The sequence below is a fragment of the Stegodyphus dumicola genome, chromosome 5, assembly GCF_044657685.1.
Source record: "Stegodyphus dumicola isolate Sdum_Otavi_A_Nest chromosome 5, ASM4465768v1".
Classification (NCBI taxonomy): Eukaryota; Metazoa; Arthropoda; class Arachnida; order Araneae; family Eresidae; genus Stegodyphus; species Stegodyphus dumicola.
Window position 1 is genome coordinate 173,935,394 of NC_140772.1, and position 16,071 is coordinate 173,951,464.

Below are 16,071 nucleotides of genomic sequence, written 5' to 3' on the forward strand. Positions count from 1 at the left end.
ATGCTTTACTTGGAAAAATGTTGGCCCTTCTCACTTTCAAATCGTAGAGTTTGTTTAAGAGATATTTTTAAGTTAAAAAAAATATGAAATAAACCCACATAGCACAAAAACATCCTTGGGATATCCCAAAGATGTTGCTCGCGGGATATGCGCACATCCTCAGGACATCCCGGAATATCCCGCGAACCTCCTCCCGAGTGCTTAATGTCACATCCCGGGATATCCTCAGGACATCCTAACCAAGTCCCATCGACAGCGTACGGGATGTTATTAGGATATAAACTCCTACTTACTACATCCTCAGGACATCCCACAAACCTCCTAAGCACATCCCATTATATCCTAAAAACATCTATGTCCCATCGACAGCATATGGGATGTTATTAGGATTTAAAGTCCTACTTACTACATCCTCAGGACATCCCGTAATATCCCAATTTCTTCCTAAACTCATCCTGAGCGCTTAATGCCACATCCCAGTATATCCTCTAGGACATCCTATCTACGTCCCACCGACAGCGTATGGGATGTTATGAGGATTTGAAACACTAGTTACAATATCCCTTTAACCTCTTAAATACATACTCTCAACTGCTTAGTGTCACATCCCAGTATATATACAGAGGAAAATTCCAGTGAATAAAACTGAAAATTTTGCTTTTATTTTTAAGATATTAAAAATCTTTTGATCATTTTTAAACATCCAATAGCCCCCAAATTGAATTATTCATAATTAAATTATTTTACAAAATCAGTCTCTAATTTCAGTTAATTTGTATTAAAAATTGAATAAAATTACCCAATTAATAATCTTTACATAAATGAATCGTCTTTCTTTAAAACATGTAAGGAATTTATAGTGTTTTGATGACACTGTTGGGAAATTGTTAAAAGGAATAAATTGTATTTTTAAAACTAAATCAATTCCTAGCCTCAGAATAAATAAATATGTTTTCGTAACATGAGAATGCTGCAGGCTTTTTTATATATTTAATATTTAGTTGTAAAAATTTGACATTATGTTAACAATTCTTTATATCATTCAAAAGGTAACTCAAGAAGCTCTTCTAAAATTCTATCTTTCTGCTCACACAATTAAAAAAAAAAAATCTGAAAGGCCTCAGATTTTAGCAGTCACGCAAAGAGGCTAAAAGTTTATGAATGCATAGATTATCAATACAGATGGGGCAGTGGAAATAGCAAAACATTTTATAAGATACTGACACCAGAAAGTTATATATCTTCTATATATTTGAAAAATGAAGAAATATATCATGTAATTAGGTAGAAATATTAAAATGTTTTCAATTAGATACATCATGAATTAAATGCATTTTAAATCAATCAGATTAAAAATTTAAAAAAAGCATTCTTAAGAACTGTGTGTAATGCTTTTAAATAGCTTGGCTTGATAGTCAATAATATATTAGATTTTAAAGGTAAATATGTTAAATTTTTTGAATGAAAAGCGAAACAAGTTTACGACTGACGATATGAAATCACATTTCAAAACTAATAGCCCTTTTAGATTAAAAAAAAAAGTTCTGAAAATAATTTGCAATGGTTCATTGGTATTATTTTACGCAAAATTCAGTAAAATGAAATTTACCCGTTGAAATCAGCACCAAATTAAACTTTGTAAATTCTAGCGCATGTTAAAGGTTGTCTCATCCAGAATTTTATTACTAACCATTCATTTCAGAGCAAAATAAAACAGTAATTGCCATTTATATGACAATCAATATCAAAAATTTAAATCTGCATTTTACGCAACATAGAAAAACTTCAAAAGATCTACTGTTTACCATGCAATTAAGGCATTTTATTCTGCTATCAACTCTACCAATTATTAATTCCATTAAGTATATACTCTTTCTGCTCAATATATGCAATGTAAAATTTTCCATAAATTTATTAATTCATTTTATTTTGAGGTGAGCTTTTATTCAACTCTCAATGTCAACGAGAATGTTTAGTTCATTTTTTATTCTGTCTCAAAAGAGAAATCAAAATACGTGGATTTATGTACGTGTATTTATGAATCAAAATACATGAGAAATCACAGTGAGAAAAGCACTGCTACCTTAAACTGTGATTATATATAACAAATGCAGTGAATTATAGTTAAAAAATAGTGAAAATATGTATATTTCTGAACTATTTCATATATAACATTTTCAGTTTCGCATATGTGGCAATTTAAGAACTTTTTATGTATACTAATTTTTTGAAATATCTGCAAATTTTTGCATCTTTAAGGAAAGCTTATTCTTTCACCTGTAGTATATAAGTAATGGTAATTTACCAGATAAAATTACTTAATGGGGAATACAGAAAAATATCTAACCACTTACCTTTGTGACTTCATCTGCAAAGAGACTAAAAAAGTTGTTCAGCTAAATCTGCTATAATAAATATTTATAATAATGCTAAATTATGCAATATCTATTAATATGACAAATTTTTGTAAAGCTATTTATTTGGATGAAAAATAAACACATTCAGAAATTTATGGCACTATATTATGATTAACAGAGGAAAAACACTTTTCAAAATTCAAAATAGTTTTTATTAATCCAATTTATCACATTTTATTTGAATTCATGAAAAACAATGTTATATCCATGTATTCTTATGTATATAAGAACTCTTGATAAATTGGATCTCTGTCATTGCCTTTCACAGCACCTAAAATAAATAAACACTCACAATTACTACATGTGAATATAGTAATTCATAATTAAATTTAAACAAATGACTATTAGAATGCAAATTAAAGGAAGCATTTAAAATATTTTAACATTTAGTACCTATAAACAGAGTAGCAATTATTTGATTTTTCGATTATAGTAAAATAAACATGGGGGATGCCTTTTAAAATTTTTTATGTCAGAAAATAAACTCAAACCACCAGCTGAACATATGAGCAGTTTTATCAATCAGCCACTGGTAGGTAACCTGGATACTGAATCAACATATAAAGTTGCCAAGATAAAGAGAGAAACAAAATTATGATAATCACATCTTACCTATTCATAAAACTATTTTAAATTTAATGTGTAGGCAAGTCCAAAAAGAGTGAGAATGAATTTATTTTGCAACACAAAGTAAAGTCTTGCAGGAGCAAAAAAAAACTTGTCTCATGAGATTGGCAAGTAAAAAATAATTAACTGCATCTGGTAACATTTATCTGACAACATATAAGTAATTGTTAGCTATGTGCAGAAAATAAAATCTGATCAGGGGCGTAGCTAGAGGGGGGCAAGGGGGGCATCTGTCCTTGGGTGCAGAATCCAAGGGGTGCCAAACTGATGTTAGAACATTTTAGAATTAAATGTTTTCCATCCTTGGCAAGCAGTAAGGGGCGTGAAATCTTCAGTTGTCCCCGAGCGCTGAAAACCCTAGCTATGACTCTGAATCTGATCATGTTAATGCAATTTTAAACTTTTGAATTTAACCGCAGAAATTTACCAAAGAAGTACTTGTAACAGTAGTAAATGAAGATGTGACTAATCTTTACTGTATGGTACACCTTGGTTTCTGTCTGAAAAAAAATCGCAAAGTGGTATTGGTTGTTTGTGAAATGTGGAAGCCCATTGCATCAAATAAGTTTTTCGGTAACCCTAATGTTGATAATGTTGGCAAAAGTAGCCTTTGAGAAAAAAAAAAAAAAAACTTTTTTTGTCAATAAAAAGGAGTTATTTCTGCAAATATTGCCAACGTGCTGTGATAAATTTAGTTTTGGGCTACTTTTTTTAATAGTAAACCTTTTGTACGGTCCCAGGTTTTTGGTTCTTACCATTCTCTTCAATTGCTGTGTTTGGTTGCACGGAAGTGGTATGGTCTTGTATTTTGAACATGCTATTTATTATTTTGGTATGGGTACCATCGTTTGAGTATGTCTGAGGTGACTAAGAGACGAAAAATTTAATTGAATTGCTTACCTGGAGGATGGTGGTGGGAAGCCTAAACATATGCATGTGAAAAAAAAAGGTATGTTAAAAAAATGACGTTTAATTTATTTTTTTGTCTCTGTGTGTTAATTTTTGTTAGAAGATTTGTTGTTTAATGTTTTTATGTTAGGAAATATGTATTTTTGGTAACTTACTCCTCTCTGTTTGTGTATTTTTGGTTGTCTGTGTGTTAAGACAGTGGCGAATTTTTTCTGGTAACTATATTTTTAACTTTCTGATTTTCTTAAAGTGAAAATAGATCAATGTGTACATGGACAAAGTTAAGGCAGTGCACAATGCCCAGTTTGTGCAGTTCTCTGTTTTAATAGGTCGATGTGTACATGGACACAGAGTTTGTGTATGTCTTTGACTTCTTATTTTGGTTTTGTGTAGCGGCCACCTTGAAATTGGTGCCGATCCTCTCAGGTGACGATCTTGATATAAAAAAAAAAAAAAAGAAAAGAAAAGAAACGATTCGCTAAGGGTTACAGCAGAGTAAATTTTTACCAAAGATGTTCTACCATAATCACCATTTCAGTGGTTTAAACACTAGTGGAGCAGTATGCAGAGATGAAGATTTGAGTTTTGTTTACACAGCATGATGGTTTAGGCACTCCATCCATTACAGTGAACAAAATTATAATAAACATAGCCACAATAATTGTCTATAAATATTGATGTATAACACTGCATTAACTATTATATTTCTTATGCTAGTATATACAGAATCCTTAATCGAAGGGAAAATCAGAAGACTGTGCATGCATTTTCCTTTAACTGAAACATGGATTTGACCATACAAATCTCAGTCTTACGGGACATGCCACACTATGCAGATAGACAGTAAAAAGTGCTTGTGTTGTTTTTATTTGTTAGAGGTATGAAATAAATATACTTCTAGATTTTAATTTTTTCTTTTCTTGTTTTACATTTGGATTACCTATCAAAAAGTAAGGAATTTTGATATTATTACAATATCGGAGTTAAAATAACAATTATTGGACACGTTAAAGTAATGAAAATTTTAAATTAGGTTAAAAAGTAACCCTTAATGTGGCATATTTTTGAATTAAACTCTATCGACATTTAAAACAACAAAACATCCCTCTTTATTAAGGACTTTAATTAACTAATTTTAAATGCGGAGCTATGAATGGATTTTTCCCCTTGCATGTTATAATAACTGAAACAAAATTACTCTGATACAGTCAAAATTCCTAAATGCAAGTACATAAAATTTACTTTAGCAATTTAAAGAGATGAGACACACTGAACACATGAATAAATTTCTATCAAAGAATAATTTATTAAATTTGGCCCGTTCCATAGTAAACTTTAACCATTAGATTACATTATTACACCATGTTATCAGTTTGAAAAGCAAGTCATATGCCAGATCTTGGATGTAAAAGAAATGCACAAAATAATATACAGATTATTGAAAAATGTTGTATAGCAATGTTTATAGATATGATTAAATGTAACAGAAAATTTACTGTCACAACCACATTTTTAAGTGAAATGTATTATTTTAACATTTTACAATATTTAAGGTATGGCATTAAATGCAACATTATGTGCCTGAATATAAGTTAGTAAATTAAAAAATAATAATAATAATCAAAGAATGAATGTCATGAAAAATTTCAAAAACAAGCAGAATTTAATTTAGAAGACCTTTAGACACTTATGATAAATAAATTTGAGAATTCTTCACCCAAAATTAAATTATAATTAACTAAAACCAGTTTGACTGACCTTCTACAAAATCCTTCAGCTGCAATTTTTTCTAGCTTGAAAACCAAATTCTTCTCCACATGGTAATAACATCTTAACCAGTTGAAATTCCTGCAGAAAGTTTGATAACACAGTAATAGAATTAATAGAATAGAAAAATTAACACAAAAGTATAGAACATCATTTAAACTTAACATTATTACAAATTTTGGTGCTTTCTGACTATCTGCAAAGCTGTGAAAATTGGCAAAATGGTTAGTTTATGGTTCATATCTACTGCTCTGTTCACAAGCAGTAATTCAAATGAGCACTTAATAAGAAACAAGAAATTTTAGGATGCACACACACAAAAATATACACATTGGGTCAATATTCACATATTTTTCATCCAATGGAATACTATTCAGAAATAAAGATTAAATATAAAGCATGTAAATACATGTGTGTGGTATGCATATTCATAGTTTGCTATTATCGTGTGCATACTCTTGCTGTTTTAGCATAAGTTGAAGCTGTGAGGGCAGATGATAAGAAAGTATCAGAATTTTTCATGTATAAGAAAAGATTGCCCTGACAATAGTATCTCAATTGTTTAGCACTGACATTTACATAGCGCATTAGAAATATATAGTAATATATGTATAATAAAAAGATAATTGCATATTATTAATTCATTTTTTTAAATGCCAAACTTTAACAATTCTTTCACATATAATTAAACAGAATTCTTTCACATGAACATCTAAAATCCATTCTTAACTAAAGAATAAATAATAAAACCATGTAAATTTCTTATCAAGCCCATCATTTCCGAAATGTCTACTTCTGAAAGTTCCCAGCATTTCTCAATATATTATTAAATTACTAAACTAAGCATCAATGATCGTCATGTTCGCTAATGTGGCAATATCTTTCACACTTCTTTGTTACCACAAGTAACAAGTAGGCTTCAATAAATCTTTAACTGTTACATGCTACTTTTGTCTAAAATTTGTACAAATAATAAAATTAAATGAGTTCTTTATAATATGCTCAAAGAAATAATTTTGTATGAAAATTTGTATGTTATATATTGGCCTGATTAATGATTCAGGAAATAATTCGGGTTTTCAAAGTGCTTCCAATAATTCAAATTTCAGCTTGTGTCAAAATAAAATCTATAACACAAAGATAAGCAAATTTCCTTATGAACAATGCATTTTAACATTATTCAATCACTGGCAATCACACAGTACTGATTGCTTCAATAAACATTACTGTAACTGTCTTATTTAAAAGACTGTAATGTTTTAATTATTTCCTTAATTAAAACATTACAGTCTTTTCCGGTTGATCTTTACAATATGGTAACTGGTAGTTTGGCGACATTTTGGAGGCGATAAAGGTTTACTACCTGGGACTTTGGTAATAATGTGAGCAGTACTCAGTTCCGATTACGCATTATTTTGTGTGAGGGAAATGAGAGATCATGGGATATGTCATGTGATATTAATGGACGAATTACGGTTCTTTAATCGGAAAAGGGGGGAAATCGGGAAAAAATTTGGAAATTTTGTATTTGGCTTTATTCTGTGTTGTGTGAAACAGTGTTCGTGAATTTTTGGATCCCATGGCCGTAACTAAAGTGAGTTCAAAATGGGTATTTATGTACGTATTAATTTAATGTATGTGCTCATTTATATTTTAAGTAGTGTTTTTGAATTTAATTATATTTTAATTAAATGATAGTTATTTTGTGAATTTTATGTTTGTAGGAATTTGGTATACGTTTTAGTTGAAGTAAACGTGCATGGAGATAATTTAAATATCTGACACTAAGTATTTGTAATGGTTGCGGTATGAATTCGTTGGTGACGTGTATAATGTAATAGATGATTTAGAGGTAAAAGTTTTTGGATATTTTATTTATCTTATATGTGGAAACGTTCATATTTGGAAAGGGTAAATACTTTTTCGCGATCAGGTAATTTCATATATGTTCTTTTTACCGGGTTTAAAGATTGAGAAAATTGTCATGTATTTTCGTGAAATTTTTCTAATTTATGAGAAAAAAGCAGTGTACATGGATATAGTGAAGAGTGTGCGCAATGCCATTTTTGTGCAATTCTGGGATTTTTTTTTAAGTAAAAATAAGTCGGCGTGTACATGGTTTATGTGTATGTGTTATTTTGAAAAACGCGTAAGGAGTATGGTATTGTGCACTTTTTCCCAATTTTGGAGTGAATATTTGTCATGATTAAGCAGTTTTGTTAGATAAAATTTCTAGCATAAGTGTAATTTGGCTAGTAGATTGTTGGAAGAAGTGTTCAGTAGATAAAAAGAAAAGAAACATGTTTTTACTTCGTGAAGACAAAATGGCGGCGCGAAAAAAAAATATAGGGTTGCTGTAGGAGAGTTGGTCGCCAAAGTTTTGCCAAAAAAACGCCAAGTTACCATAATGTAAAGATCAACCTCTTTTCCTCCTTCTAACACCAAAAGAAAACCCAGATAAGAAATAAAATATCAGTAAAAATAAATTATATTATTGAATGACACTTTACATTAATTACACTTATGCATATATTATTTTATTATAAATTATTTCAAAATCAAAGAAGAGAAGGGGGAGAAACTTTAATATTGACATTTCTAAAATGATATAAACATTAATCATTTAGTACAGTTTGTTATTTCCTGCAAAAAGAATTCACTTTTCTGGATAGCATTTATATTTCCATCTCACTTTCAATGAAACATTAAGAGAAATGCATATAATTTAAACACCAGTTTATTTTATTTATCAGACAGATTATGTCAACTCGAAAAAAACCTATCAGTAAAATTCGGTAGTAATAATTCTGAATGTTAGGTAACTTGCAAGATTCAACAAAAATTATAAATACTTTTATTATAATGACAATACTACAGTAACATGAACATAAAATTAAACTGCATATAATTATGAAATAAGCCAGCATATAATAATGGTGCATTGGTTTCTAAAACAATGGGCTCGATGAAAAAATACATGTATTATGGTAGCTATTCATATTCTTCAGCTTTCCTAATAATATTCTCACGTTCACTTTACATAACTAAAGTATCTAAAATACAATAAAAATGCAAACAATATTTATGAGAAAATGTTAAAAGCAATCATAAGCATTTGATTGAATGACCATATTTGTCTTCCTGCAAGTCGAATCTTAAAATGATATGCAGTTTGAAAAATGCTTAATCCTTTTATAAAATATTCAAAAAAGATTAAAAAAAGGTACTGTTCTGTTATCAGGATCGGGTTCAGAATTGTATTTATGTATGCTTGTATATTTGTATGTTTGTGTGTCTACATATACACATCTATGCACATACTTACGAACACAGGTTCATACATTTCCGATTCTGGTCCCAATAACAGAACAGTACCCCCAAAAAAACTTGAATTACAAACTAGATTAAGATAACGTTTCAACCATATATATTTTGGACAAAACAATGCAAACTCTTATTTTTATACAATTGTTCAAACTATTTAACATAAATTTATTGCTGCAATAAAATAATAAGCAATCTGATCACACATATTATTTTGAAACTGAATGCATAAACTTGACTAAAAAAATTCAGTCATAAACATTTGGATAGCAGGGCAAATTAGATATTTGAAAAGGCAGCCAGCCATTGAGATACACGTAATTCACGACAGAATGGTAACAATTCATAAAGCTGTGAAACATTTAACTGTCAAAATGACATAAATAACATAAATTCGAAAAGCAAAAAAAGTAAACATACAAGTATTGCAACTGAACTTACCTTTCATGAAACAAAAAATATCCATACAAGTTAACTTCATGGTAAAAATGCTAAACGTACGACTAGTTGCGCAGAGACACTTTCGTGATTTCTGCGCATTCCGACCAGTCGTAAAGAGATGTTTGTTTACATTTGTGTTGATTATCGGAAGGGTGAATTGCTTTTCCGTGTAGTGCTAGAATATCAAGAAAAAGTTATTTTTTATTTCGTTTGATGACTAATTACTATCATTCTTGATAGATATCTAAAACATTATATAAAATAAAGAACTTTGAATATAGACTAGACTTTGAATATATCTGAATATTATTCTTGTTTTAAATTGCTAATGTTTGATCATTTTATACTGATGCGGAGTTTACACAAATAATCAAAATTTCTTGAAATTCTTATCAACAGATTTAAATAAATCACGCATGCAAACAGTAAAATCACATTCTTACGAAAGGAAATTGAAAAATCGTCTTAAAACCTTGTGTAATTTTTCTGTCATGCGTAGCTAAATATTTCTATAAAATTGCATACAGAAGCATTTATATACATAAAGAGTGTGTTCAGGAGATGAATTAGAAATGTATGTGCATATGCTTGTATGTACCGATGTAGGTGTTCATGTAGCATATGTATATGTGTGTACATACGTTTGTGTGTGTGTATGCACAGATATACATGCATACATACATTTTTGAGTCTGCTCTCGAAAAATGTCTTGCTGAAAAAGAATGTAAACAAACCACCCAGCTCCTTAAAAGAAAAGTTTAGAAATTTTTTATCATAATTTTGGTTTCTACAGCAAACTTTTGTGTGTGAGTTTGTTTTAAACTCTTAGAAGAACTCAAATTTTAATATAAAGACGTGAAAATTTTTTACCTTTTGATAGTGTACTTGATGATTTATTAAAAACACAATTGACTCTCTTATATTTAATATTGAAAAGAAGGAGGGTGATATGTACAAAATTATAATAAAGATAATTCTAAGGTATTTTTTATAAATATATGTGACTTCTGAATATAGAAAATAATCGCTTACAAATGACTTATGCAGTATTTGTTTTATTATCATATCCTGTCCTCATAAGCTCAAAAATAAAACTTTATACAGGAAAGTCATTTTACCTCCAAATATATTTTATGGTATTGAAGTATGATAACAGATGATTATTTTTGTTAGAAAAATTATTATGTTATGAATATTTTCCTGAAGATAATTATACATCATATTCAAGGATATTTATATATTAATATATATATATTATATTCAAGTAATAGATGACATATTTATATATTCTATTTAAAAATAAATGGCAGCACTATGTCTTATCATTAACTTTATCAAAAGAACTTATAGGTTTAAAGCACCGAATTTCTAGTATAAGAACTGTACTGCTTTATACTATTTACAGATGTGACATCTAAAAATGCTTGGCCTTTTTTATCCAAATATCTAAATATGGAAGTCTGAAATAATGCAATATATTTGTATGTATATAGAGTAAAATATTAGTAAATTCTACATAAGTACATTATTATTCTAAGATAATGTAATAAAAATATTCAGTTTAATGCAAATATGTGAATCAATTTATACATATAAATTTTAAGTGTATGACTTCTGTTGGATGTTTTAAGTAAACAATCAAAAAAATTAACCTTTTTATCAACTTATCTTGCACATATATACATTATTACTTTTTTTTCCTATAAGAATAAACTTAATCTAATATAATAATCTAAAAATAAATGATACACAACATCTATTAAGGCAGACCATTTTTAGTACAGTAATAAATAATACAAGCAATATAATTTAATACTTTCAGTTGTCAGAGAATGAAGTGAGTTTTGTGAAGCTATTTAATGAAAAAATCTGAAAACAATTTTTGGTGGTTCTAAAATACAAGTTCTAAAAGAAATAAAATATGTACATGAGATAAATGCCGCTCTTGTTTTAACCCCTTTGAATAAATTTTAACCAATTTGATACTTTTTTTACTTCTTTTCAAAACCTTGAAATAAATGAGAAACTGATTTCAGGACCAACACATTTCAAGAAATATTGCTAACTGCAATGAATCAGCACACATGTATGACTTCATCAGAACCATCAGAATGTCTTGTATTACCTTTATTTATTTATTTAAAGTTACTAATGGATTTATATGTAGAAGAGCTGAGATTTCTAATACAGTTACCACACTGGCATTTTTAATGATCTTTTCACTAATGATTTAAAATCTCTCTCTATATTTTTTTTATTATTTTTCAAATGAAAAGTTTTTGTTCATTTGTTTCCAAAATAACAGCTACTTCCTTAGTTCAATTATTTTTCTTAACTGGTTTGTCTGGTGAACTCCTGTGATTTTTTTTTTTTTTTTTTTTTGAATACATTTATTCTGTAATTTGTTGTTTTCAGTAGTTTTTTAATTTCTCTTTTGAAAAGTTTTCTGCATTTTAACTTAATAGCCTTGAAACTTATGATCAACATTCAAAATCTAACTTCCATTTTAAATTTCAATGTTTACCTGGATTCCTAACAAGTGTATTATTTTTAAATTATTCAGACAACTTAACAGCTCTGTGTCTTACATCTTCATAATGGTAGAAAATTTCATTGTACAGCCTATGTACATTTTAGTTTTCTCATGTCATGCCATTTGTGAAATATTCCTTCTCTCTGCTTAATTTTATTCCATATCTAGAGATATTCAGTAAGTTTAAGCATAATAAATTTGTAGAAGATAAATGTCTAAAATTCCATTTTCAGTTTCCTATGTAGACTTTTACATTTGCATTTAGTACAGCAATCAATTACGCATTGAATTCCAATATAAAAATATTTTTTATCACAGCCTTCAGATCATTCCTGAACATCATTCAAATCATCATCAGACTGCAGTATAAAATATACAAATACTTCTTCTGTTTTTGAAACAAAAAAGAATGATGACAAGGTCTAGTGAACATTGTGCATAGGGTATAAGCTGAAATTATTATTCCTGGAACAGCAATCTGGCAAATTTTAGTCTTGTGTGCTGCAGCGTTTTTATGCATAGCGGAATTTTACTGCTGAGTTTGCTACACAGTTTTATAATTAATAGGAATTGTATTGGATTATTACGTCAAAAAAATGTGAGAACTATCTGTCTAAGAGAAGATATGCCTTTTCAAAGGAACACTATAAGGAAAACTGGCTCTGATTCACTTTATACATGAGGAAAACAGCAAAATCTCCTCTGGAGCCAGCCTATTCGTCAAGATAAAACTCTGAGCGAATTACTAGCATTCAGCGGATTTACCTCTCGGCCGCTGGTGGGCCTAGTACAAGTTGAGTCAACAGGTTAGCGTAATAAACACCTTTTATCATGATATTATGTGACCTATAATCTATAAGCAATGCTCTTCATAAAAAATGTTAATTCCGTTTGTTTTCTGTATTCTGAACTTAGCTCTTGTTTATCTATTCTCTTGTTTTGAGATCTGCTCATCAAAACAGAGCAGCAGGTCAATTAAAGAAGGATATGCATGCAGTGCAATCATCTTCAGTACGATCTCAAGTCATAGTCACGTCTTTAATCCACCTAAAATCCAGTCCCAGTACTTCTCACTATTTGAGCAAAAGTATAATTCCTGTTGGAGTCTAAATTAAGATGAGCTCCGGTATTTCAATTTTCTACTGAACTATTTTCATTAATTAAATTGAATTATCTAATTTTATTTATTAATTTACATTTTATTTTTATTTTTTCTTTATTTTTATCTTTGTTGACGACCTTTCATAGTCCTTCTTCTTTTAGAAATTAAGTACTGACCACAATGCATTGAGGCATAAAATTGAACGGGCACTCGTATAATCCTATGACAAACATTCCACACTTGCTAGATAATGTGTTTCATATTGAGGACATCGAAGCACTGAGCCTACGCAGGCCAGATAGAGCTTAAGACACATTATTTTGATCACTGCAAAGCACGCAAGGGCTTTCTGCCTAAGAACAGGGATGCTTTTGCGGAGCACTTTTTAAAGGTTCGATTTGGTTTGTTTGATTTTAGAAAAGCACTTGAGGGCTATTTGTCTAAAGAAGAGCAAAGATTCTTGATGGCTTCATGATGGACTTTTCGAAGAAAACTAGCTGGCATTCACATTGCGCAAGAGAAAACATCAAAAACTCCCATGCGACCAGTCCGTTCGCTGGAATTTCAAACCAGTCGAACTAACAGTATTCACCAAATTTACTGGTAGGTTTATACTCAACAAGGGACATATTTTTGGAGCAGGTAGGTAGTGTAAGTGTCAGTAAATGACGTAGCCAGTCTTGGGCAATAAGCTATGAGTGGCGTTCTTTATCCTACTGAAATATCGTGCTTGGATTCTTTGTCAGGTATTTGTGTATATTGGTTGAGACAGATAGATTTTCGCATGTTATGTCTCATGTGCAAGCAGTAATTAGAATGGTGCAAAGCATAGTATAACATCGTCAACGTATTAGACAGTGAGAAATGTGACAACACTGACTAAGAAAGGAATGCAAAAGAGACAAAAGCAGATTCGAAATACATCTGTATTCTACTCAAATCAGAAGGTGAATGCCCATATGATAAGGGTAACACAAACGCAATTATCACTAGGGCATATAATCCTACTTAATTGTGATGCAGTCTCTCTACTGTATATTCATGCTCTGTACGAGATCGTCCACGAATTTCTGAGAAATTATGTTCAATTCTTCTTGCATGGCTGATTACAGCTATGAAAGCATTGAAAGGCACTAGCGACGGGCTGTCAAAAGTCCCCAGACCATACACCATATATTAAGTTGGAGCATACGACAGCCTTCAGAATGCCTACGCTAAGACAGGTGCTATATCTTCACTCCTTAACAAGCTAGCGACAGTTGGTATACCCTGAAGTGTAGCATTATTGTTCGCGAAGAATCTTGGAAAAGATGCACGTGAGGAGAAGAACATTAGCACAACTGCACTCAGTAGTGAATTAATCTTCTTCAGATGTATGGAGCTTCATATAGCGACCAAGCATTTCATTTCCACAAACGAAAATTTGAGCACTTGCAAACTGTTTCCTTTCGATGATCTCAGAGGGACGACTGCATAATCTCTGCTTTATCTAGATATTTAGACTTCCAGAATGGCTAGATAATCTAAATATCGGAAGATTAAAGCTGTTATCTTATTCTTGAACCGGGATGATAACGCCTCATATAATATTGCAGCGGCTGATCTATTGTCCTAGAAAACTGGATGACACCCCCTTTCCCTGTTTAGTCTTGCCAGCGACTGCTGCTATCCTTAAAGCTCAACTCCATTGCTGAGCTACTCAGTGGCGTAAAGGGGGTGTATGATGCGCCGTCGCAGAGGGGCGCCAAAAGGTCTCCAAACAAGATTTTCATCATATCACTGTGTTTTTTTCGGGAAGGGGGGCGCCAAAAAGGTATTTTGCCCCGGGCGCCAGTTATGCTCGCCACTCCACTGGAGCTACTCAGATCTTTTGTTTGCAACACTACAGAAGACACTGCCTCCGACGAGAAGGCATGAAAGTCCGCAAAGCTATCAAAACACCATGAGTGATATCATCGTAGTGATATCAGTGTTATAGCTAGAGACGGGCGAGGGTGGACAACTGTCCCTGGGCGTAGTGTCACGGAAATGCCAAACTGACGAAGTTTTAGAATGAAACGGTTTCCATACTTAGAAAACAGAAGGGTGTATGAAATCTGCAGTTGTCTTTAGGCGCTGAAAACTATAGCCAAGTCTTTAGCCATATTGGATGTCCAGTAATAGATTGCATGCATCTTAGGATGTCACCCACTGTCACCACCACCAGATGATGGGAGTCATTAGCATAGATATCGCATCATCTAAAGACGGCTCTCCAGTGGCCGAGCGGTAAAGCCGATAAACTCGGGCCGGGCCTCGAATCCCGGCGAGCAGATTGGCTGCTAACTAAGCGTTTTCATGGTTTCCATATGTGTAACCTATATACAGTCCAATTTCCCTTAGAAAGTCTTTCACGAAGCCATCCCTTCCCTTAGACAGGTAGCCCTCGAATGTTTCACCACAACTAAATAAACTGAGCCCAACTCATCATCTGTAAGAGAAGGTATCAGTTCTTCATATCCTGGCGTGGTTGTTTGTGGAAAACCACTACTAGAGTTGGATTAGCCATTAAGGAAAGTAAGCACGTGCTTAGGGCATCAGGTAAAGGCGGCGTTACTAAAAGGTGCTTAAAGATTCAAACAAAGAGTGCAAAGGGTCCACAAAAATAAAATTCTCACTGCAGATTTTAGAAGATACCTAGTGCACTTAATCCAAGCCCGAGAAAGAGGGAATGATGAGAAAGAGGCGTTATACTATAGATGTATGTGGAGGCAGCAAAATCTTTGAAGTGCTACGGGCATATAAAAGTCTAATTTGGCAATGAGCATTACTAAACAGATAGCTGCTCCCTTTGTTCGAAATGTAATCCAAACTACTGACATGATGTGTATAGTCGCACTTTGGCCTTCTTTCAAACTTCCAGACAAAGTCGTCCAGATATTGTCTATAGAACTGTCACGCTGAGACTACAA

General features: G+C 31.4%; 1 long non-coding RNA gene across 1 annotated transcript; it reads right to left on the reverse strand.

Moving 5' to 3' along the window:
* Nucleotides 1-2,551: 2,551 nt before the first annotated feature.
* On the reverse strand, nt 2,552-9,677 carry LOC146997340 (uncharacterized). Its single transcript, XR_015041343.1, has 3 exons — nt 9,486-9,677; nt 5,712-5,801; nt 2,552-2,688 (listed from the first exon to the last, which is right to left on the reverse strand). It is a non-coding gene; the product is annotated as an uncharacterized LOC146997340 (long non-coding RNA).
* Nucleotides 9,678-16,071: the final 6,394 nt, after the last annotated feature.